We start from the raw sequence: 27,214 nt of genomic DNA on the forward strand, positions 1-27,214 counted from the left end.
TCTTTGTCAGTCACGTGGACTAACAATGGACTTCAAAACCTATGCAGTACACAGATGACTCCACTATCCTCTTTGCTGTGGCTATTACTTCTGCCATTAATTCTAATCTGCAAACCTGCTCCAGTAACTTCATGGGGTAGCTCAGTTCTATGCGGTTCCATCTTAAAAAATCCAAGACTAAGGCAATGGTCTCTTCTTGTCAGAACCATGTACCTACTATGGTAAACACATTTATTCAAGCTAGTAGCTATCTACTTGTCATCTATTTGTGAGTACTCTAAGTGAAAAAGTAGCCTCATTCAAACATCTTGGCTAAACCACAGTCATTTATCTAATTTATTATAGATACAACACCAGTGCTGTGGCAAGAACTAATCAAAACTATGACAAATATTACAGAGCTACAGGAGCTAAAAGTTTTCACTGTGGGGCAGTCACATGACCTCTGAGCATGATGATTACTTAATTGTACAGTTCTGCCCTAGATTGTGGACTTAATCTTGATTTAGTACATAGGTCTCCACAATTCAATGTAAAAATGAAACTATAGGATTGGATGTCTGCTGGATTATACCTGGATAGTTGCTTTAAGTATAAACAAGAAAGAAAGCATGAAGGAAAAGCTGGACTGAATAATGAGCCATGTAGAAGGCTGGAAATGTATTCTCTGTAACTGTTGTCAGGATAAGAGAACTGAGGGAGAGGAATGGAACTAAATGTTGACTTAAAGTACATAGAGGAGGACATTGCTGCTATAAACTGGGGTACAGACTGATTAGTCTGCCAAAATGATGAAGAATAATGTGTAAGTCATTAACTAGTGGAGACAAACCAAGATGTCATAAAAAAAAATTACAGTTAGAGATTGAAGGAATATGTAGAAAGAGCAGCAAGTGTCAACTGGGGGTCAGTAATGACAGAATGCAAGCTCAAAGTATAATTCCAGGAATATCTTATGAGGAAAAAATAGCTCCAGCTGAATGGCACATTATGCAGCTCTAAGTAGCTAATCAGTTGATATAAGCAGCAGCATTAAAGATAATATTGAAGGACACCATTTTCTTTGCCAGGACATAAGAGGAAGTTATTCATATCGACAGGGAAGTATTGCAAGGGAAAGACAGATATTGGCTTGTGGAGGGATAAAGTAGGCAAAAAAATTCAAACAAAGCTCAACTACCATATGTAGTAGAAGGAATCCAAGTTTAAGAATAGGAAAGACAGGAAGTTACATATGACAATAGTACTGAAAGAGTATTCAATATAATCTATATTGAATAGACTAGTCCTTCTATATTGAATCAACTAGCCCATCAAAGCAGAGTGGGGGTAAGGCATGATACAGTAAGTAGAACAGTAATGAATACAGCAAATTATAGACAATGGATAGAGGATGAATGTAGTGGGGAGGCAAAAGAATGATCCCCAAAGACAGGCGGTAAAACAGGTATGAATGGGAGGATGATTTAAATCAGTGAAACAGTGGTGAGCAGGAATATTCTTGTACAGGACCAAAGCTGAGTTACACTGGAGAGCATAGGGAGGACAAGAAAGAGAAAAGGGCAGAAAGAAATGGGCAGAGAGATGGGATATCATTGAAAGGACCTATGGATTGCTAGGTCACGAGATTATTGGTGTGGATGCCAAATCAAAAGGAAAAGCACAAAAATGACTTAGGTAATTAGCTAAGTAACGAAAAGTGGAAAAAGGGAAGACAGTGCTATGACTTTTTTTAAATGGTGGACTTTTGTCTATTTTTTTTTCTTTTCTGTTTACTCTGTTCTTTTCTGTTTTCTATATTCTCCAGATAATTTCTCTGTACCTGAATGCAAAATGCTTGGCTAAGAAGATGAGTGAGGTACACCCGAAACAATTTAAAGAGCTGTGTGAGAAAGAAAAGAAATGCACATTTTACTTAATATATGTATGTAATATAATGAACAAAATGATGGAAATATGGAGCTGAAATTGCTACATAAAGAACTGAGGGACAAATGTTTTGAAAGTTTTCAGTAAGAGTCATATTGGACTGGGAACTGGGTGGGATTTATCCAAGCAGACAACTATAATTATGATTAGAAGGAAAACATGAAGGCCGAAATAGGAAGAATCCGGTACTGTATATATAAAGGTATGCAATATTTTTCTTGCGGAAAAAAATCATGTTTGCAATAGTTAGTGCAAACCACACAAACTATTAAAGCCAAGTGAATCAAAAACTTGGACACTTTATTAAAACAAAAGACAAGTAAAGATTCTCAAGTGCCTCGGCTATACAAGCCTTTACAGAGTATGCCTTTCTTCTTCCCCTTAATTCCTTATATACACAAAAATTCTCCCCAATTAAATAATTAATCCATAAAACAATTAGAATATTTAAAGTCATTTCACAAAAAAGCATTTCCAATTACATTCTTTGTTTAAACCCTTTGGAAAAAAAGTGTATTAAACTTTAAAGTAAATATAGATTCCTTTCTTCTTAATCTATATTTTATGTCTTCTAAAATTGTATAATCATTATTTACTTGTTCCAATACTAATGCTTGCAACCCTACTGGATCCCCATAATGACAACTATGGAAATGTGCTGCCACAGGGCTAAGTTGTTTCTTCTTTTTGATGTCTCTAACATGTTCCTTAAGCCTTGTGGAAAAACGTCTTTTTCTTTCTCCTATGTAAAATTTTCCACAAGGACACTTAAGCCCATGTACTACTCCTTAACTATCACAGTTAAAAAACCCTGTTCCTGAATTTTTTCCATTAATATCAGGAAATCTGCCCCCCACACCCCCCCTAACTAAATATACCAACTCCGAGATTGCTCAACATTAGGGAAATAGCAAACTCCGTCAAACGGCCAAGGGAAATTTTTCCCTGTGTTAAACCAGCCGTTCACTGTTTTTTGCTTTTGATATTAGCAGATCAATGTCTAAGTGTTCAACCACCTAAACATTTGATCTTCTAATATAGACCTATGTTGCATGCTTGTAGATTTGAAAGGAGAATGTGACAGTAAAGCGTATTATCTGAAACGGTTGTCTTCGTTTATTTATTGTACTCAGTACAATACAGTAATAAAATTAGTTGATTACAATAAATAGTTAAATGGACTGTGGTATGCATGCATGTAAATGCAAGTAACAGTAAGAAACCAACAGAAGGCACTATATGATTTTTCAATGGCGAGCCACAGTTGATGGACCGAATGGTTTCTTAATTATGACAACTACAGCTTCTTTTTCATTTTATTCAGTTAGTACGTCCAGTTGCACTGCAAATCTTTGCCTCCTTCTTATGCACAGTATCCAGTAGCAGATCAGTCCATCTCTGCAAGTTCCTCAGGTCCTGTACATTCACACAGTTGAATCTGCCAGCCATGTTTGACCACCTTTTGGGAGAATCAACAAGGGACTTTCTACATTTTCTCGACAGAAGAGTTGGCCACCTTCCACACAGAAACTGGTAATTCTCTTTTTCTTTCTCATTCTACAGCATGGATGCCATAAACAAAGCAACTGTAAAGTGTAAGACTACCTTTCAGGTAGACAGTAATAACAGTCCAGCACATGTATGGTCAGGATTTAAAGATTGGTATAAACATAACTGTAGCACATGTAGTACTTTACTAGGCAGAGTTCATGTCAATGCTTTATATACGTTTGACTGGTATCTTAAACAGCAACATAATTTGTATGACAGTAAGCGTTTATTGTGCAAAATATATGAAATTGCTTTCTGTGTGCAATGTCATAAAAGTCATAGTAAACAACCAAATGCATTGTGTCCTGTCACCACATGTAAAATGTTAATTTCACATTTACAATATGTCAAGTCAGTTATTTAGAAAATCTGTACATATTGCTAGACAAAAGTGGCATAAAACCACTGCACATTACAAAACAGATAAAAACAGAGACAAGGTTCATAGTGAACTGTCAAAAACATTTAATAAACTTCCAAGACACAGTCAGAGTGAGTTTAAAAAGTTCAGACAACATATGCAAACACCTTTTCAGAAGTGCATAAGAGCTTTGAAGTCAGCAGAACACACCCCCACACCACCAACACCCACACATAGCAACACTAAGCCAGCATATGTGGAGGCCCTTAACAGTAACCTGCCCAAGCAACAAGGAACTCCGAAGCTGAAATGCAAACAAACACCAGTCACAACCAAACTGTCACATAGCTCATAACAACAGTGTGCCACCCAACAACAGCCCCTAAGGCAAGACAACATACCCAACACTTTAGTCATAGGTGACTCTATAGTCAGGCACACTGATGTCCCACTCACCAGGCTGAACAAGGAGAAAATTACAGTCAGCTGCCTGTTGGGTTCCAGGATCTGCCACATAATGCATGCACTCAAGTCACTCCACAACAACTACAAATATGACTCTGTCATTGTCCATGTTGGAGTGAATGACTTGAGATGTACCTCCCTGGACTACATGAAAAGAGACATGGAAGAACTCTTGGATCATGTGACCAAGGCAGGTATGACCCTAGCCCTGAGTAGCATCCTGCCTTCACCCAGAATGATACCACAGTATAAGGACAAAATGATTGATTTCAACAATTGGCTAAGCTTCTGGTGTTATTCAAATGGGATCCAGTATCTGTCTCCCTGCGATGACATGATCGACAGACCACAATGCCTTGCCAGAAATGGTCTGCACCTGTCACCCCTGGGATTCAGGTTACTGGCTAAGGCTCTTGCCACCCCTATAGTGCCTTTTTTAGGCAAAGTTCAAAGAGCAAAACTGCCACCGTAACAGGTACAAGCATACAAAATCTGAAGGCAATGCTACTCAATGCTAGAAGTCTTAAACCTCAAAATGCACTCTCTCGAGGCACTTCTAAAAATGGAGAACATAGATATCTGTGCAGTAACTGAGACCTGGTTCAAGGCTCCAGAGAGCACCCCTGCAATACCAGACTACAACTCTTACCACACTTTCCAGCCACCAAACCAGGACCGAAACACTAAAGGTGGAGGAGTGTCCATATTCACCAAGAATATTCACAACACCAGGCTAGTTGCCCAACACAATGCATCTGAAATTCTCCAGGTGAAACTAACACTAGGTAAGACTGCAATCCAAATTGTAGATTGCTACAGATCCCCCACCATGCCCCAAGATTCTCACTACACCTTTCTAAACATACTGGAAAATATTAAGATACAACCAAACACCCTAATACTGGGTGATTTCAACTACTCTGCCATTAACTGGGAAAACTACTCATGTACCAATACCTTTGCCCAATGGTTCTTGGAATTCATAAATTCCAATACCCTGGATCAAGTAATCCTTAGTCCCACCAGGGGCTCTAATATCCTAGACCTGGTCATTACCAACATGGGAAATTGATGCTCCACCCCCATGGTCACCACCTCATTGGTCAGGTCTGACCATAAGCTAATCACCCTTGACATCCACATCCCACCCCCACCACCAGTAAGGCAACCTCCTTAAAAAACTTCTCCAAAGCCAACTTCATGCTACTCAAGTCAGAAGTGACAAACTTCATGACACCCATGCAGGTGGGTACGGAAAGTCTGACTGCTGAATCCTACACTAAGGCACTGTACGAGCACATCCACTTGTGCATGAATTGTGCCATCCCCTATAGAACCAAGATGGTCTCCTCCAAAAAAAAGGAAGCCAATCTGGTGGTCCCTTGCCATAAACAAACTACAACAAAAGGAGGAAATGGTTTCAGAAAAGAGGAAAATCCCAGGATGTAAAAAACTCCCATACCAGCCTCAGTAAAAAGCTGAAATCCCTCATAAAATCCTCCAAAGCTAGTTACGAAAATAAAATTGCCAAAGATTCCAAAAACAACCACAAGGCATTCTATAACTATGCCAAGAATCTAAATGGCAATCCTCAGATCTGCTCTGAGATACAACAGAATGGCATTAAATATACTGATACCAAGGATATTGCCAATATCCTGGCAGATCAATTCAGTGCAAACTTCACCCCCCTCTCACCCCCTAAGGGGCCCATCTCAATACCGAAAGACTACCAAATTCCAGTAATAAAGACTACACAGGTAAAAAACGCACTATCCAAAGCTAAGAATACAGCATCCATGGGACCAAACAACATCCCAGGATGTGTACTACATGAACTACAAAATGAACTGTCACCTCACCTAAGTGTCATGTTTAATCATAGCCTCACCTCAGGCTTCATGCCCACTGAGTGGTGCACAGATATAGTTATCCCACTCCACAAGGGGGATCTACCTTGGATCCCAGGAACTACCACCCCATCAGTCTGACGAGCCTGATCTGCAAGGCCATGGAACGCATTATCATGGAACTTATAAACAAAGACATTGGCAATCTTCAAACACTGGACCCCATACAGTTTGGGTTCATGAAGGGCCAGTCCTGTCACCTGAACCTGATTGACTTCTTTGAATCACTCTCCAGAGCAGTGGACAAGGGTAAGGTGGTCCACACAGCCTATCTGGACCTCGACAAGGCCTTTGACACCCTCCCCCACTCTGGAATCATAGATAAACTTACTAAGCTTGGCATTAATCTTTACATCACTCAGTGGGTTGCCAACTGGCTTACTGACAGAACCCACACTGCAAAAGTAGCCAACTCCAAATCCAGCTCCAGACAAGTGATTAGTGGAGTACCTCATGGTTCAGTCCTGGGGCTGCTCTTGTTTGGCATCTTCTTCTCTGAAGTACAGGCCAACACTAAGGGACTCTGGCTAACAAAGTCTGCAGATGACTGCAAACTGGGAGCCATTACCGAATCCCCAAATGATGTGGATATTCTACAAAAGGGCCTTACAGAAACAGATGCTTGGTGCCAGAGCCATGGCCTCAAGCTCAATGCCAAGAAATGTATAGTTATCCCATTTGGGAAAAAAAATGTACCCATGAATTACCACATAGGTGGCAGTACACTAAACACCGAACAGGTGATAAGAGACTTCAGGACACAGCTGGACAGTGGTCTCACCTTTGATAACCACATTGCCACAACAGTCAGGAAATTCTTCTATGTGGCACACCTCATCACTAACGGCTTTTCATCCAGAAAAAAGGAGGTAATTGTCCCACTGTACTCATCTATCATAAGACCCATTATAGAATACAACGCCCCATTTGGTATGTACCTCACAAGACATCTGCAACAACTGGAAAGGCCATGAAATACCTCACTAAAAGAATCACAGGCCTAAAGCAGATGCCCTATGCTGACCGTCTAAAAAAAACTCCACCTATACTCTGTCGCATATCATCTACCCAGAGGCAATCTGTAGTTAACATACAAGGCCATGTCAAACCCAGAGCTGTTGGACATGCTACACTTAAAGAAATCCCAATCTTTCAGAGACACACACTCCAGGGATCTAAACCTTGTCATCACAATGAACAAAACATGGTGGAGGGATAGGTTCCTGACCCAGAGACTCCCCAGACTCTGGAATAGACTGCCCATACATGTCAAGCAGAGCGCCTCTTTTGTCCTCTTCAAAAGGAACCTTGACGACTGGATGGGAGATAGGAAATACACCACGGGGATCATGTCAATTGCCCTGCTAGACTGGGGTCCAGGGAAGTAAATAATGTGGGAAGAAATAGCCAAGGAATAGTTATGGCTAGGCTTGTATAGGCCCTAGGGCCAATAGCTTAGTACAAACCTATGAACCTATGAACCTAAAATCTGGTTAGTAAAGAGTTAAAGCAACAGCAGTTAACTACGCTAATAAAAAAAAAATTTACAACATACTATTCTACACTTAGAAAATGGTTAAGCGTACACAGCACAAACTTTCATTCAATTAAAGCAAGGCACTTAAATAGTAATTTTAAAACCATTTCAAATAACAAAACTGTTCTAGAGTATAAAATTCAAATAAAAGTAGTAAAACGCAGTAAAGACATGACATCACAAGACTGACATGCATGTATTTTCTTTTCATTTAAAGTGCAGCAAAAGGCAAACCACAGCAAATGTAAATCATGTAAATATATCTGTTTTAAGCATGTTAGTTAAGTCAATATCTCTTTTGTTTCTTACAATATTTTGTAATTGTATGATAGCATAAAAATAGCACAGACTTCAGCAAAAACAGTATTCAAAAGCAATATTATGCATAGTTAAGCAAGTTAATGTTTATTATAATTCTAAGAGTTTTACAACTGCATTCTAAGATCAAGTTGCAAGTATATTAACGAATGACTGAAGGTACAAGTTAGTGCTAACAGAGTTATGGGTTAAACATCTGGAATGTGCAGAAAGCAAAAAAAAGTATGTGCACTCAAATCTTTCCAGGCTGGAATGGGTAGAATGTTGCATAACATAAAATGTTACTGGTACTGAAATTTATAAGGTCAAGGAAAAACACTGGTCACCAGGCAAAACGGGTTATGTTTTTGTAAAACATTATTGTTAATTATTTACATGCAGCATTAAAGCAAAAAGAACAAAAGTCTACAAAAATCCTGTTTAGTAATTGTAGTAATATGTCACAATTCTGCATACATGTTATTAATAATCTATTTGCAAGTAAATACTACACCGAGTACAGTCAGTACATGAGCTATGGTATGCAGTTAAAATAAATGATGCAGGTCCCTTTACAATAAGGGAGGGTACAAATAGCTACTAGTAACAGTAAACGTCTTTTCAAAATAGGTAACTACAACTTTGACAGTATAGGAAACAGCAAAAGCTTTATAAATTTGTTTTCTGTTTTTGAAAATGGCAAAAAAAAAAAAATAAGCAAATGTGTAAGACCAAAGTGTCACAGTTTAGGTAACAGCCAAAAGGGCAAGCATACATTAAATTCTCACAGCATAAAGCAAATAAACAATACTGCAATAAAATGATGTATACTACAGGGGGAAGGGCATACTTTCAATTTTACACTAACTGTGTAAACAGTACTTCAAAAGAAACTCAAATAAAAGTGCAAAGTGGTAATACCAAAAATACATTTTAATGTTTCAAGTAATGTAGTTAGCAGGCTTCAGTTTAATGCTAGGTTTGGAAATTGGACTAAGGGTACATTACAGCCATGTATGCACAAATACAAAACCAATCTGTGCAATCAAGTGTATTCTGTACAGTATATAGAAAATGGTTTATCTATGTAAATAGAGTAACAAGTCAAAGCTTGACATTTGTGACATATGTGCTTTTTTTCTCAAAAAAAAAAAAACAAGACTGCAATGCCTTTGCAATAGCATCCTCAAGCATTGTCAATAAATTATTGTATAGGACATCACTGTATAGAGTCATATTCAGATTCATCCAGTTCTAATAGTAATGGTTGTAATTATTATGTTGACAATATTAAACTGTGTTAACTTGCTGTATTAAAAGAAAACTAAAGGTTGTGTTTCCCAATGTGTTTCTAGTTAACAGCAATATAACTTGACTAAAAAGTACATACTAATGTAGAGAGTTTTTACTTAAAAATAAAACAGAGGGAATGTATAGAGTGATAAATATGTTTAAAAATTTATAAATACATGTGCACATCTATTTGCTAGTTAGATGCATAGACACATCTGTTGCTATAATATATGTAAAAATAATATAGTTAGTTAAATACATGTACTTCTGTTTGCTAGCATACATATATTCTGGTACAGCTTGAGACAAGTGTTCGGTGTCTGGAACATGCTTCAAGGACTATAGATAAAAATGCAGCTGTGAGACAAGGCATGCACCATTCAACACAGACATCTGCATTTCATTTGCATCATTCTGAACATTAAAAGACAGGCAATTACAATATTCCACGAATAAAGATTAGTTAAGAGAATGCTACACAAAATAGAACACAAGACAATTTCTGTTGTAAAAAGCATACAGCATGTACGTTTGGGAGGATAACATTTAACACAAATATAACAGTGTGGTTAGCTAAACAAGGTCAGGCATACATAAAAGTAGAAAAAGATCAAAGAATGACAAACATTTCAGTAAACAGCTCTATCTCTATTATATGCTGTACATTACCTCAAAAATGTAACAGTGCTGACAAGGGAAGACATGATGCAAAAATGTCACAGTGTATAAAACAACACAGTAATACAAGGAAAAGGACCATGGGTTAAAATACTTACCATCCTGAGTAACAAGCCAGCACTTCATACAAATCAAATGGTAAAAATACCATCCACTTGTACTATGATAAGACAATACCAAAAAAAATAATATTGCACTTCAATATTACATTTCCAAATTTTAAAGATACCAAATGCAGATTTAAAAGAGCTTGGTATGAAAACTAGTAAAACAAGATATCTCACAGATTGTACATTTACAACCACAAGGGAAGTAAGTAACTACAAGTATCTTTGATAGGCAGATTACAATTTAGTACTAATGTATCTAAATTTGTAAATTGAACAAAATGTTGCGTAAATAGACAATATTGCCTCCAAATTTCAAAATGTTTGTTAAAGTGGCACCACGGTTTGTATGTGTGGTTTCAAATAAACCAGTATTAATAGTAAAAGACAAAACAGAAGCTGACACTGACCATAACTGATGGGACATATTCACAAGATGGTCATCATCTGGGACCAAATTGCTAAATTGGTTAATACATCCAGTGTTAGTAGTTTTGGGGGTCATAATAATAATGACAGCTTGAAATTGTTTTATATGCTGCAGGTTACAAAGAGTTGGAATAACTCAACAAGTCATGACAAATATTGTAAATAACAATGCTGACGAAACAAATGCAGTCTTTTCATTAACTGGTTTAGTCCGTTCCTCCAAAAAAATAATAAAATAAGGGGGACCTGAAAGAATAATAGTAACTGTTGTTAACATGATTATTAGCTTGAATAAAAAGCTGCAAGAATGATATGACATATAAAGGGTTAATTTAGGAATAGTATAAAATGCTGAAAAATAGAAAGTAGTAAGTGTGCTGGTATAGCTTAATTAGATGTTGGCATCTATGTAAGGGAGTATGTTATTGATAAACAAAGTCTGTAAAATAACTGCGCAAATTGCAGCTGGAAGGACATCAGTGATGTAAAGAGATGTAACATCAAGTTTCAGATAGTGCTGGAACACCACGTTTCAGATAATGCAAGACTGAGTTTCCATGGATCATCAAACTAGAAAGAACCAAGGACAAGGGAACAAAGGGAAACTGTTGTACAAAGAAAGAACTGTTATTCATCAGACTTTGAGAAAAAAATATAAGACTTTTTGGTATAAATATGAGTGTGTATAAACAAGCTTTGGGAATTTGCCATAGAGAGCTGACAGCATCTGTGTTGCATGCTGGTAGATCTGAAAGGAGAATGTGACAGTAAAGCGTATTAACTGAAATGGTTGTCTTTGTGTATTTATTGTACTCAGTACAATACAGTAATAAGACTAGTTGATTACAATAAATAGTTAAATGAACTGTGGTATGCATGCATGTAAATGCAAGTAACAGCAAGAAACCAACAGAAGGCAGTATATCATTTTTCACTGGTAAATAATATATTATGGGAGAGGAAGTGTCAAAAGGAAACGGCGAAGGTTTGCAGAACACTGAATAGAAAGCACAGCAGATTTCTTATTATAACAATAATGGATTTATGTAATAATATATAATAGAATAAGTGAATATATACAGTTTTAATACAAAGTATATGATGAAAAATGTGTAAGCCTAGCACTGAATGAGGTAAGTAACAATCTGCATATAAATATGAACATAATATGGGGAGTTGGGTCACAGCGGGGGGGGGGGGTTGAACAAATGGGTCTATATCAGAAGATCAAAGTTTCAAAACTTCGAATCTGATATGGTCCACACCATATGACTGAAGTCTTGAAACATCAAATATTTTAACGGAGATCTCAGTACAGTGTGGAAAGGGTAGATTTCCCTTTTCTGCACTGTAGTGCGATCTCAGAGTTGGTATATTTGAGTAGCGGGGGGGGGCTTTCCCCCCTGGTTAGAGCGTTTGAATGGTTTGTTTTTGTAGGGTGTTATGTTTTATTACATTGTCGATGTTTCAAGACTTTGATTATATGGTGTCGACCGTATCAAATTTGAAGTTTTGAAACTTCGATGATGTAATATAGACCCTAACACGTTGTTAAAGGATGGTTAAAAATGGTGCAGAAATATCAATAATGCTGCATTTTAGCTTTGAATAATTTTGATACTGCATGAGAAAAAAATTGCTAAGATACAGATGTATTGCAGGGTAAAGACAGGGAAGACATACAGGTTTTTACTTGAGTACTGAAAAAGGGAAATAAAGAGGACGTGCGTTTCTGGAAATGGTGTGGATTACATCAAAATGTTTGTATTATAGCCTGAAGGGAGAGAAAGGGATGGGTTGGACAACTGCCAGTGTTCATTGCTGGAGGGGAACTTTTTGCCATTCTTGGGAGACAATCCAAGGGCTGCATAGACTTAGCTCAAGTGGGAAGGCAGGTAGGCAAAAAGAAAGTGGAGTCAAGGTGAAAGTAGGGGCATAGAATTTAAGAGGAATCAATTATCCAAATAAAAAGGTAGAGTTGTTGCAGATTATTAAAATGGTGGTATTGGATATATAGTTTTCATTGATGAGCTAACTTTAAGTATGCAGGAACCTAAACAGATAGAAAAGAAAGCTTATAGATTGATAACATAGAGATGTACAAAGGGAAAAAAAGAGTGGTTGGTATTTTGAGGAATGTATGGGAGAAAATATATATATATTTTTTCATTTATCTGACATTTATAAACCAGGTAAGTGGACTGATCAACTGACCATTTTCAGCCATGGCTTGTACTCCAGAGGTGCAAAGTACATAATACAATATTAAAAATATTGCAAAAGGAAAACATACCATATATCGTACAATAACAAAAATGCATATCAGACAGTGTAATATATTATCTTTTTTCAAACAGGTACTGAAAGTTTCACCCCTCGTGTGACAGGCCTAGCCTTCCTAGAAAAAGGAGGTATAGTCAAAAGTTGGATACTGACAAGATGTAAATTGTGCCAAGTCTTAGCTGCCTTGTATTTCATAAAATTCCATTAATTCCTATGAAACAAGGTTATGTACACTACAAACTAGAAAAGGAAGCCACTTGGCTTGGGATCCAGAGTCTACTTACTCAGGAAGAGGACAATCTTGAAATTGTATGGAAAATGTGGTGAGAGAGAGGCTTCAGAAGACAGTGAGGGATGTAATCAGAATTAGTGACAGACTTATGGCAATCAGTCTCCAGCCTAATGACAGGGTAGCATCATAATCTCAGCCTATGCCCCACAGCAGGGTTGTAGTAGTGAGGAAAAGAGTGCATTCAGACAGTAGGTGCACGACCTACTAGATAAAGCAGGATGACATGAATTAGTGTTGATAATGGGTGACCTGAATGCACATATTGTGACAGACAGAACAGGATATCAGGTCTCTCTAGGTCCACATGTGTGAGGCAATAAGAAGAAAGAAGGAAAAGAAGGAGAAGCCATTCTAGACATCTGTATGACAAACGGCTTGATGGGAGCGAACACATAGTTTAAAAAGACAGTCACAAATGACATGCAAAAGTTGCATATATACAACTCAGGTAGAGATCCTCCTAGTAAGTAAAGGGCATGAGTGTAGAATCAGTGACTGCAAAGTCAAACCTATTGAAACAGACAGTCTGCATTATAAACCAGTGTTATAATCAGCTGCACACAGTGGTCAGGGAAGGCTCTAAGGTCAACTGAGACCAGGTTGGAAGCTGACAACAGAAAGCACAACAAGGAATTACTCAGGGCTCTAGCACATCAAGAATAGGAGGAAATATGTGAAGTTAAAGAAGAAAGGCAGTGCCTCACAGCAGCATGTGTAAGGGCTACAGAACTGATATGCGGCTGAGACAGGTATGTAAATAAGGCACATATGGAAACTGGGGGTGGAATGCAGAAGTCCATGAAGTGATCAAAAGAAAGAAGAAATGCAAGAAAAATTGGGAGATAGAAAAATGGACCAGGCTATGAAAGAATACTGGTTGGATAACAAAAAGGCTGACAGGAGTTGCGATAGTAAAAAACAAGACATCAGAGTCACTCTGCCAGCTTCTGAAAAGTGACTCGGTGCAAGGCAAAGACAGAAAGATGAAAAAGATAGACACCCATTATGAGGAATGCCAGCAATAACCTGCTCATCAGTCCACAGGAGATCAAAGGCAGATGTATGGAATACTTCCTGCAGCTTCTGATTGAAGAAAGCCCAACAAAAGCTGCACTGCTCCAGACACAACCTATGGTAAGAGAACAGGAAAAGCCCATCCTAGAGGAAGTAAGAAAAACACTAAGGAAAGCAGCAAGCTCAGATGAGATTACAGCAGATATGATCAGGGTGTTGAGTGAGATAGGGGAGAAATGCTCTTCAGGGTACTCACAGCAGTATGGAGAGAAAGATGTAACCTGGATGACTGGAGAATAAGCATGTTAGTACCACTGTTAAAAAAACAAAGGGGACATTCACAACTGTGGACAGTATAGCAGTATCAAACTCCGTGAAAGTTCTGGAGAGGATGATTGATAGATGATTATGTGGAGTAGTAGAAAGTAAGATGGGAGTGAAGTAGTTTGGATTTTGATCAAAATGCAGCACAACTGACCCAATCTTTGCAGTGAGACAGCTACTTGAGCAGAAGCTTGAAATTAGGAAAGAGTCCAAACGGGCATTCCGTGACTTGGAAAAAGCATATGTCAAGGTTCCAAGAAAGCTGATGTGGGCAGTCCTACTGTGGTCTCAGAAGCATTGGCTGAATTAGTGAAAGCTTTGCACAAGGACCTAATGACTCAAGTATTAATAGTGTTCAGTCTAACAGAGGGGTCCAAAGTGGGAAGGGCTATGCATCATGTTTCAGCCTGAGTTTACCGCTGTTCATACTGGTGATGGACTATATTAACAAACAGGTCAGAGGGGACAGAGCAACAATGTTGCTGTATGCAGACAATGTGGCATTACTGGCAGACGTTTGGCAAGACCTTCAGAAAAAGTAAAGGAATTGAATTGAATGGAATGGAATACAAAACTGAATGCACATGGGATGAAACTGAGTACAGTTAAGACAGTTGTAATGACAGCAAATAGGGAAATCAGAAGAAGCTGAAAATTGAGATAGAAGGGAATATCATGGAGCAGGTTAACAACTTCAAGTATCTGGGAGGGGTGGATGAGGAAACCAGAGGTCTAAATGAGAAGGTCAAAGCTAGAAGCAGAGATGCTACAGCCAACTGGGACAGAGTGTTAGGGATAGTGTATGACAGAAGAATGCCAAAGAAGCTGAAAAGTAAGGTGTATACAAAACAGTGGTGCAGCCAGTACTACTGTATGGTACAGAAATCTGAGCAGTAAAGGCAAATCAGTTGAGTAAGCTAGAGATGATGGAAATGAAGTGCTTGAGAAGGGTTGTAGGATGTACACTGTCAGAGAGACAAAGAAATGAGGACATTAAGGGCAGAAGCCAAAGTAGCTCCAATTGCATAAAAAGGTTAAAGACAACAGATTATGGTGTTTCAGGCATATGTGCAAAAAAGCAGAAGACAACCTGGTGAAGAAGATTTGGGACAGACAGAAAGAAGACAAGAAGAAATGAGGGTGTACAATAAAGAGTTGGATGGATTGTGTGAGAGAAGACCTGTGACAGTCAAGCATGAGTTCCGAAGAAGGTAGGAGAGTGGCATTGTCTAGGGAGAGAAACACCCAGACTCCATGTAGAAAGTGGGAAAAAGGGTTTGTTGATGATGATGACAGATTTGTTATGTTGAGTAATACTCTAGTTTAATGGGACAGAAGTAATGTAACTAGGGCAAACAATTTCATGGTTGAGAAATAATTAAATATAACAACCAAAATGTGTGACCATGTAAGATGCGGAATATACAAATGAGGGAAAGGAAGAATGAGAATTGAATTGGCCTGGTAGCATGTAACACAAGAACATGAGGATTGTGAAATATTGAACTTATTATTTATTTAATTGAGTAGTGGAGGTGTTTAGGGTTAAGGTTCAGACTATACAGCCAAGGAAAGAGGATGGCTCTGAGAGACTGTCATACTGAGCTATGACTTACAAACTTGACAGAAAAGAGAGCCAAGTCCACCAATCTCAGCAGAGATGTGGGTCTACTTTGATGTGTCTCTTCAAATACCATTTATGCATGGAGGAGAAGCCTTGTTCTGAAAGGCTGCTCCAAGGCCAATTAAAACCTCTTATGTAACAGCAAAAATAGCTTCATGACCCCTCCTCCCACTGATGGAACAGACACCTATGCTGAGTTTTACACCAATGCTTTATACAAGCACCTGTACAATTGGGCTTTATCTGTTGTACCTGATATAACCAAAGCAATATCTTAAAGTTAAAACAAACCTGCCTGGTGGACAGCTACCATTGATAGACTATATAATAGGATAAAAAATGTCTGTCTAAGACTAGAGGGAACAGTTTCAAAACTGGAAACACTCCCTCCTCAACTTAAACAAGCAAATAAGACTTCTAGTGAAGTCCTCCCAAGCTAACTACAAATCCAAATTTATTTTCCCTAACTAAGGATAACCACAAGGAGGTCTCTAGTTACATCCATAACCTCAAAGGTAAGGCCCAGATTTGCACTGAACTCAAAGCTAATGGTACTACATATACAGAACTTGCGGATATAGAAAACCTACTGGCTGACAGGTTCGGTGAAAAATTCACTCCCCTGTCCCCACCACATATACCCTAAAGCATCCCTAATACCCATCCCCCCACTTAGTATCTCCAAGAAGCAGGCCTTAAATTCCCCTTCAAAGGCCAAAAATACAGATTCTATGGGACCAGTCAACATCCCAGGTTGTTTTCTACATGGGTTAAAACAGGAATTTGCATCATCATTGGGCACACTTTTCAATCACAGCCTAAGCACTGGCTTCATCCCAGTGGAATGGAAAAGAGCTACCATCATCCCTTTACACAAAGGGGGTGCATCCATGGACCCCTGGAACTTCTAATGGTAGAGAACAGAATGAAAAATAAAAAAAGGAATATAAAGAAATAATGCAAGAGCTTCAGGTAGAAATTGAGAAACAATTAAACATTACAAGTGAGATAGAAAGCTGTATGGCAAAAACAGAAATAACATTAAAATCAGTTGTTTACACAAATATTTTTCTTAAAGGGTAAAAAAAGTGGAGGTTTAATCTTATTTAGGGAAAGAAATTAGAAGAACAGAAGGAAGAATGTATATGTTATTTAATGAAGGGAGTGGTGTACAACCTAAACAAAAAGAAATAATGGAAGCAGTGGAAAGATGTGTAGATAAAAAGTATGGAAAAGAAGATGAGAAACATGAATGGTGTATTACAACATTTGAAGTTACTAAGGTAGATCTGGGAAAGGAAACTACTATAGAAGAAATGCAGGAAGTAACAAAAGAAAATAAAGAAAGTCATTAGCCTGACCAGGCTTATCTGTAAGAGCATTGAACAAATCATCATGGACCTTATTAACAAAGATATAGGAAATCTCCAAATGCTCAAACCCACCCAGTTTGGCTTTGTCAAGGGGAGACCATGCCTATTAAACTTGGTGGACTTCTTTGACACCATCACAAAAGCCCTAGACAAGGGCAAATCTGTGTGTGTGTGGCCTACCTAAACTTAGCCAAGGCCTTTGACACAATCCCCCACTTAGGCATCATTCACCCAGCTGGGTATGAACCCATATATTGTCAGGTGGGCTGCAAACTGGCTCACTGATAGAACTCATATGGTGAAAAAATGTCATCCAGCAGACTTGTAACCAGTGGTATTTCAAAGGGATTGGTTCTGGGACCTCTACTGTTCAGAATCTGCTTCTCTGAAGCACAGGCTAAAACTAAAGGACTGTGGATGACAAAGTTTACTGATGACTGGAAATTGGGCACGATCATTGAAACCCTTGCCATGTCAACATCTTGCAAGAAGGTCTTCCGCAGACTAATGACTGGTGCCAATGTCTTAGTCTTAAACTTAATGCAAAGAAATGCATTATCATCCCCCTCAGCAAGGGTGATGTTCCTGCAAACTACCACAACAATAGCAATACCCTAAGCACACAATCAGTGGTGAGAGGTCTGGGCACACAGGTCAATAGCAAACTTAACTTTGATCATCATGCCTTCACAGTGGTAAGAAGGGCATTTTATATTGCTCTTCACTTAAGAAAGGGCATTGCCGCCAGAAAAAAAGAGGTTATAACCTCATGGTACTATTCCCTTATCAGGCCAATAATAGAGTACAAAGCTCGCTTTGGTATGTTCCTTTCCAAACACCTGCAGCAACTAGAGAGACCACAAAGCTTTCTTACAAAGAAAATTTAGGGTCTTCAAGATCTGTCTTATGCAGACAGACTGAAATCATTGTCACTTTATTCTTTGTCGTACAGACTGCTCAGAGGCGACCTGAGCCTTGCATATAGAGCAATCTCTGACCCAGCTTTAATGGAAATGCTGCACATTTACAAGTCAAATGGCACACAGGTCACTCACCCAAAGGACCTTAACCTGGTATGTGACATTAACAGAACTTGCTGGACAGATAGATTTTTCTCACAGAGGTTGCCACACCTTTGGGGCAATCTTCATATTCTTGTTAAACAAAGCTTCTCGTTGGCCCTATGTAAGCCTAATTTGGATGATTGGATGGGTAACTGGAAATTCACCCCAGGGATTCCACCTGTGTCCCACTTAAACAGGGGCAATATGTGTTGATTTTACTGTCTGCTTGAACCAGACACCCTTGGAAACATGGGTTGAACTTACCTAGGCTTTTAAGGGTCCTGGGTCCATTAGCCTAGTAACCTCCTATGAAACTGGTGTCCTAAGTAACAGTGCCATTTTTTTATTTGAATATTCATTGCAACCTTTACAACTTGTCACTACTTGAAATGGACCATGGAATAGCTGCTGATAAATGTATTGATGTTTATGGTGGAATAAATTAGAAAGCAGTTTGCAAGTCATGCTACAGTATTGAAAATTAGTATAAAAATGTAGGAAAGATACAGTGTTATGGTAATACAAGTCAGAAATTGGCAAGACTAGCAAGGATATGGAATATCAGCTGCATAAAACCGTAGACCAGCTACAACAATCTCGGAAAACTAGAAGAGTATAAGGAAGGAGTGTAATAATAAGAGGTAGAATATCATTAAATAAATAAAATCAAGTATGCTAACAAAGTAATGAGAGCAAGCCTTCCTGTTAGCAAATGGGAAATAGAAAAGAGTCAAGGAAAGATACAGTGAAGTCAAGTAGTCCTTGATCTAGAAAAATATATCAATAAACATAAAGGAATGCGATTTAAATCTAAAGGGCTGAAAAGAAGAGGGTGAATGTGTCTTGGTGTTAAAGGCAACCCATAAATGCCATCCAAGTGAAGAAATATGAGATTGTTCAAACTAAAATGTGATGTGAATCTGTGGGTGGAAAGGCATAAGTGCCAGTAGGACTTGTATAATTTAAAATGCGCAGCTACCCATAGCAGGGGGAGAACATACAGGTGAAGTAATTAGGTAGTGAAACAGAATCAAAACACGCAATCAGTGAGACGTGAAAAAAAATATACTTAATCAGGTTAACTAGAGTGTCAACATGCAATCAGTGAAGCATACATTGTATTGTTCATTCTCTGCTTTAAACAAAAGAAATTACATTTTAAAAAAGAAGAAGAAACTGGAACCTGAATAATTTTCAGTTAGTTAATTATGTATTATCTCTAAAAAACAATGCATAAATCATATGTCCTAGTTAATTAATTGATTTATTCATGTAAAAATCAAACTTTCTTAAAATGGAAGGAACTGGTCCTTTGACTATTGTTAAATTAATTAATAGGTGTACATCATTAATAATAATGGATGTGACACATACAAGTTTATTAATTAAATCATAAAAAATCAGTATCTTCTGAGAGACTAAACTTTTCTGAGGACAAAGCATATTTTAATAAATAGATTCAAATGAATACTATAATTGGTTAGATCATTTAAGAGAGAATGCAATTGTTGCATTTTGTTGTGTAATACCATGAGGCAGGAAAACATCAGAAAGCACAGTCGTACTGAATTTCTCAGTGGTGCTCTACAACTGCTAGGGATGTTTTTGTGACAGCTCTTAATATCCATGATGCTTTCACACAGCCTGGTTGTACATCAAGGGAAAGAGAAATTTTCTTCAAAAGGTTACACCTATACCTTGATCCCTTGTGTGTGTTTCTGCTTGGAGCTCTGGGGTTGGTCCAGCTGTGCTGTTGTTTCATCCTGTGAGACTTATACGTAACGTTTTGTATCTGCAGAATTGTAAGTCAGAAAGAAAGATGCTGCTGTCTAGCTCACAACTGAAAGAGTGCATAACCAAAAAACATAACAATTTACTTCTAGACTTATTCAGCCAAAAATTATGTACAATTCCAAAAATTATTGAAGACGAACATTCAAAATCAAGGTCAGTTTTCAAATATTACTCTAACTCAACAGCTAATAGAACAGGTTTTGCATCAACATGCATTTTCTGAACAATATGATGTAGGAAGCTTTAATGACTGGAGTTATTGACTGACTGCAATCCATGGTAAGTTACTAGAAAATCAAAACTGGACAAAAATATGAGGCAAAGTCTGGGATGCTCTGCAGAAAAAAGGGACAGGTGACATGTATGTGTTACAATAAGATGGAGATTAAAGTAAAGGGAAAAGAAAACAGACACAAATTCATTTATTTTAACTATGAAGTTAGCAGTTTACAGCACAAAATGATGATGCTTCATTTCCTGTAAGAAAAGTACAATATGTAAATACTAAAACTAAAACAAGGCATGAAGATCTCTTAAAGCACTTATCAGGTTGGCGAAATAAACTAAGAAAAAACAGTTAATAAAAACAGACATTAATAAAGACTGAAAGCATTAGAAAAACGGAGGGGGCAGGCACATAAAAAGCTTCTGGGGCTTACAGCTTTTTCACATAAATGAATATGATTAGTTCTCATCTTCACTTTATTTCTTAGAAAAATAGATTTCCTTTTCATGTAATTTCAAAAACATCTCCACAAGTTATGTTTCCTCCCCGACAATGAAAAACATTAACAGATTATGCTGCCAAATGCTTGCATCAGAAACAACATAACTGCAGAAAAGTAATCAAAAATTCACATTTTTAGACAGTCTGTAGTCTTCTGTAGTAAAATGCCATTTTCCATCATCAATTCATGGTACAATAGTCCTTTGAGCGAGAGAGAGAGAGAGAGAGAGAGAGAGAGGGAGAATTCAATCCTTTTCTAAACAAGAGGATTACTAACTCATCTGATGTGAACTCCATGAAGGAGAAAAGATCAAGTGTCTAATTTTCTCTACTATGTTTTAACACACTTTGTTATTACATAAATGAATTGTTCACTGGATAGTTTACCTATGCTTAATAGTTGCATTTTATTTTTTTCTCCTCTAGGCTCAGTAAGAAGAGGTCAAATATGTTTACAGTAAATGTGAACAGTACTGAGGTCTGAGCAGTAACAATGAAAGAGCATAGCTTAGCATACTGTCCATGCACGTGTATCTCCATTCCTTGTCAGCTGTCCTGTACGCCATTAAATTTGCATGCAAATGAAGTGGAGTCACACGTTCATGTCCACAACTTATACCCCCTATCTTATACTTATACCCACGGTTACCCCACTGCACAAAGGGGAAGCCACCATGGACCCTGGCAACTACCGCCCCATTATCCTGATGAGCCTGGTCTGCAAAGCTATGGAACGTATCATCATGGAACTTATAAACAATGACATTGGTAATCTCCAAATTCTGGACCCTGCCCAGTTCGGGTTTGTAAACGGCAGATCATGTCTCCTAAACCTGATAGACTTCTTTGAAACGGTCACCAAAGCCGTAGATGAGGGTAAGGTGGTTCACACAGCCTATCTAGATCTCGCCAAGGCTTTCAACACCATACCCCACTCTGGAATTATAGATAAACTCACTAAATTAGGTATAAATCCCTATGTCACAAGATGGGTTACCAACTGTCTCACTGACAGAATCCACACTTTAAAAGTAGCAGATTCTAAATCCAACTTCAGACCAGTGCCAAGTGGAGTACCACAGGGTTCAGTCCTAGGTCCTCTCCTGTTTAGTATCTACTTCTCTGAAGTACATGCTAACACAGAAGGTCTTTGGCTAATAAAGTTTGCAGATGCCTGGTGTCAAAGCCATAGCCTCAAGCTTAATGCCAAAAAGTGCATTGTCATCTCTTTTGGTAAAAACTCTGTACCCATGAACTACCACATAGGCGGTAGTCTACTTAACACCAAAAGTGTGATAAGAGACCTTGGGACACAGGTGGACAATAGTCTCTCCTTTGATAATCACATCACCACAGTAGTCAGGAAGTCTTTCTACATGGCACACCTCATCACAAAAGGTATCTCATCCAGTAAAAAAGAGGTCATTGTTCCCCCTCTACTCATCACTCATTAGACCCATTACAGAGTACAACACTCCTTTTGGTATGCACCTCACAAGACATCTACAACAACCGGAAAGGCCACAGAAATACCTCACAAAGAGGTTTACTGGCCTCAAACAGAAGTCCTATACAGACTGTCTCAAATATCTCCAGCTTTACTCTGTCGCATATCGCCCACTCAGAGGCGATCTCTGCCTAACATACAAAGCTATGTCAAACCCAGAGCTGTTGGACATGCTCCACATAAAGAAATCCTAATCCTTCTGTGCTACATGCTCTAGGGACATAAACCTTGTCACTACAATAAACAGAACATGCTGGAGGGATAGATTCCTGTCCCAGAGACTTCCCATACTTTGGAACAAACTACCTATCTATATCAAACAAAGCTCCTCATTAGCACTCTTCTAGAAAAATCTTGATGACTGGATGGGAGATAGAAATTCACCCCGGGGATCACTTCTGTGGGTCTGCTTGACAGGGGCACAGGAAAATAATTTTCTTGGGTGGCAAAAGCCAGGCTACCATTTGACTATGCTTATATAGGCCCTAGGGCCAGTAGCCTAGTACCTACCTATGAACCTATGAAGCTAACAGATTACATGAATACATAGGCACTGCAGTTTAAGTCTATAGGTATGTTTACAGGCCCATATATACATCTTTCAGTAATGTTATTGAAAAATTTCTGGACACTTGTTTTGCACATTATCTATAAACAAACCCTCCTTCCACTGATTTTTTACTGTGGCAGACATGCAGATCAACAGTTGTGCCACTGACAGCATGGAATATTTGCACACAGGGGCACCACTCACCATAGCAATGTACGTTCTACAGACTGCAGCTTCATGCATACTGCACCTCCAGTGGTGTAAAACATATGTCATGCCACACGGAAATCCAACAAGCCACAGGTGTACATCCCCATCCTCCAAAACATGCATGTTATTCATACTACTGATCTTTAAATGTATTTGAATACAGGCCCAACACACATGACTAAACAATGACTATCAGCCATTAAAGAAATATATCAAAATGGAGTAATACATTGATATGATCCAACATAACAGAAAAACAAACTTAGCATGTATAGCAAATGAAAATAACCATTACTATATATGGATGATTACTCTTTTGGGATCATCTCCCATTTGTAGAACTGAGACACATAATGTTGTAGCATGTCATCATAACCATGGTGACCCTATTCTGCTGTTCTGGGTATCCAGTTTTTTGCTGACATTTACCCTGCAAAATCAGTCCAAGCATTATTTCTTCAGAGTATCTTCAGAGTACAGCTGCGGCTTGTATTTAATACCCTTGTATAAACAATACTAAAGTACTGAAACATTTTTTATGCTATGCTGGTTACTTTTGTTTGTTGCCCATGGTGCTGCTTGAAACTTCCACATACAGAAGCGTCCTTATCCAGAAAGCATGAAGAGCTTGCTGGTTGCGCTAGTCAGTATGTGAGCTACTTCACATGTGCAGACCCTTACCATATCCCCTCAGTGAATACAATATAGACTGTTGTGTTAGGTGCATGTGACATCCATGTATGGTTGTTATCTAACATTGGCACTTTCAATGATAGTCATTAATCATTTATACCATACAAAAACAAACAAGGCATGTACAGAGACAGAACCCCTTGACAGTGAATTTAACCAAATTTAGCTTTGCAGAAAAAAAGACTATGAATGATCTTAAGTAATAGTGCTTAGACTGCTCAGTGCAAATATTCACAAATAAAAGTTGCCAGCTTTTGCTCTGCATTGCTATCTATGTACTTATTCAGAAAACATGAAAGCTAATCATTACTTGGTGATATTTTCAGACATATATCTTCACTCTGTGGATAACCACAATAAAAGTATTGCTATCACTAAATTACTTTCATATCTGACTCAACTATTATAATTAGGGTATTATTTCAACAGTGCTATATAATGTGCTATTGTAATACTATACACAGCTCTAGAATGTTACTGCATAATGTATCATCTGTGCTTTAGTATGAGTGTGTGTGTGCCTGTATGCGTGTGTGTGTGTGTCTGTAAGAGATCTACAAATCACTTGACTCCTATTTTTTTTCAAAATTAACTTTACAGGATTAGCTCAATTATTATTTGGACAAATGCCGCAAAGTGTTCACCGTTCAACTAACTGAAGAGTAGTGTATTTTGTGTTAATTTCATTTAGGCTGACTGTTTATATGCAACACATGATTTGCTGAGATCAATAACAAGTTCAGTAAGGGGATGGGTTGCTGGGGTACAATTCATCATGTGGGGGTTGTTTTAGGGATTGTGTCCTTGCAGAAGCACCCATTTGGATGATTGTGATCTTGTTTAAGGGTTTTGGTGAGTGTGACAAAATATGGTTTCCTCAAGATTTTCCATTTTTATATATCAGGGCTTAATGTAGTGAGTCAAAAAACTATATATCTCTTCATCCATCCATCCATCCATCCATCCATCCATCCATCCATCCATCCATCCATCCATCCATCCAAAACCGATTTTTCCTATTTTGCACATGGGGTCAAGGTATCTCAGTCATTTATATCTATTTATCTATCTATATATCCATATCTATATCTGTATCTATCTATCTATCTATCTTTATAAACACATATATATGTATGTGTATAACATATATGTATGTATATGTATATATATATATATATATATATATATATATATATATATAAGCACTGACCCTTCTGATGAGGCATTGAGTTACAATAGTTTTCCAGGCTTAGGGGTGGTCAGACATCTCCATCCCATAAGGAAAAACAATACACCACAGGAAAAACTGGTACTTGTGAGAAACAAAGCTGCTGGCTGAGAATCCTAAAAAAATCAGGAAAAAAAGAACCATGCACTGCTGACAAGCTTGGTTTAGACTTTAGTGTTATCAAACAATATATAACTCATTTAGAAATCAAAAATTCTTTATGAAAAAACAAATACATTAACACTTTCAGCCTTAAACAAGCTTCATCAGATCAAAATCCACTTTACAAGACATGTATTTTTCTGCTTTAACACAGAGGTCATTGTTAATTAAGTCAAGCTGGGGTCATAAATGTATGTCATAGGCTGTTCAACCATGCTACAATAGGGAAAAGTTCACCTTCCATGTTTTTATGCATGTCTACTGCTATTGGTAGCTAATAGGTTATAGCTTATGTGCTGTATACTTATCTTATGTGGCTAGTGCCTAATTGATACAAACACTTTATATAAATCTTGTCCATGACTATGTATAAGTAATAGTACATCATTGTATCTGTGATGTGATAAGTAGATGCTATTTGTCATAGTTAAACAGGGCGACAAGTACTAACAATTTTGTGACAACCAGTCAAATTAAAATCCTGAAGTATTACAGTGCAGTAATTATAGCTGCAGCTAGCCAGGCTAAACCTGTGACTGGGAGTGTGTGCCTTGTATCCTTTATGTCAGGTAGCATACCATCCTTATCAGTACAGGATGAATCCAACTTTCTAGTGCTATATCAATTATAAATGTGTTCAGAGAAAAACGGCAAGGCTCTGTATGTGCTAGGTCTGAGATAAACTGCAACATTCTATGACAGGGAACCAAACAGGGTTAAATTAGGAAAGAGATAACTGACTTCTTTTAGTTTGTCACATTGAAATGCTACCAAAACAGGTCCATTATAAGAGGTTGTCAATGGCATGTGTCATAAGTCCCATTTCCCACAGCAGTTATCCCTATAAACCAGCAAATTGTAGTTCCTACCATGGGAATCAATGAGCCTCGAGTAAGTGCATCTTGTACCAGTGCCTGTTGCAAAAGACCTTTACAGAGATATTGAGTAGGAGAGTGGAAAAATAAGCAACTGTGCAAACTGTCTAGCCCTTGAAAGTATATTGACTTTACTTGATTATTAAGTATAAGCAATATATTAATCGATCTATGATGTGACAAGTAGAAAAAAAATTCACAGATAGTTATCTGTGCATCTGGTATCTGGTCATTCATATTTCTATAATTGAAACAAGTAGAAAATATTTCATAGTTACTACATTACAATGAAACGTTAGGTATAATATAAAGATAGGTCCCTTGCCAATAGTCTTACATACTAAAGCAGTGAAGATATTATAGGTTGTAAACTAACACAAGCTATCTTTATATTATATCTAACATTTCATTGTACTGTATTAACTATGAAATATTTTCTACTTGTTTCAATTATAGAAATATCAATGACCAGATAAATTCAATGTATTTCAAAGGACTAGACATTCCATACAGCTGTACATTTCTCCCTAGAGATCTCTGCAAAGGTGTTTTAAGACAGGCACTGGTACAAGGCACGCTTACTGGAAGCTCACTGATTTCCATGGTGGAAACTAACATTTCTGTTTTCTAGGTATTACTACTGTGGCAACTAGGATTTATGACACATGTTACTGACTACCTCTTGTTATGCATCTGTTTTGACAGCACTTGTATGGAACAAACTGAAACAGAAGTCAGTTTTCTCTTTCCTAATTTAACCATGTTTGGTTCACTGTCATAGAATGTTGCAGTTTATCTCAGACCTAGGACATACAGAGCCTTGTCTTTTTTCTCTGAACACACTTACAAATGATATATCACTAGAAAGTTGGATTCATGCTGTAATGATAAGGATGGTATGCTACCTGACATAAAGAAAACAGTGTAAGAAACTTCT

Source organism: Protopterus annectens, chromosome 4.part0 (genome assembly GCF_019279795.1).
Source record: "Protopterus annectens isolate FY-2018-M chromosome 4.part0, PAN1.0, whole genome shotgun sequence".
Classification (NCBI taxonomy): Eukaryota; Metazoa; Chordata; order Ceratodontiformes; family Protopteridae; genus Protopterus; species Protopterus annectens.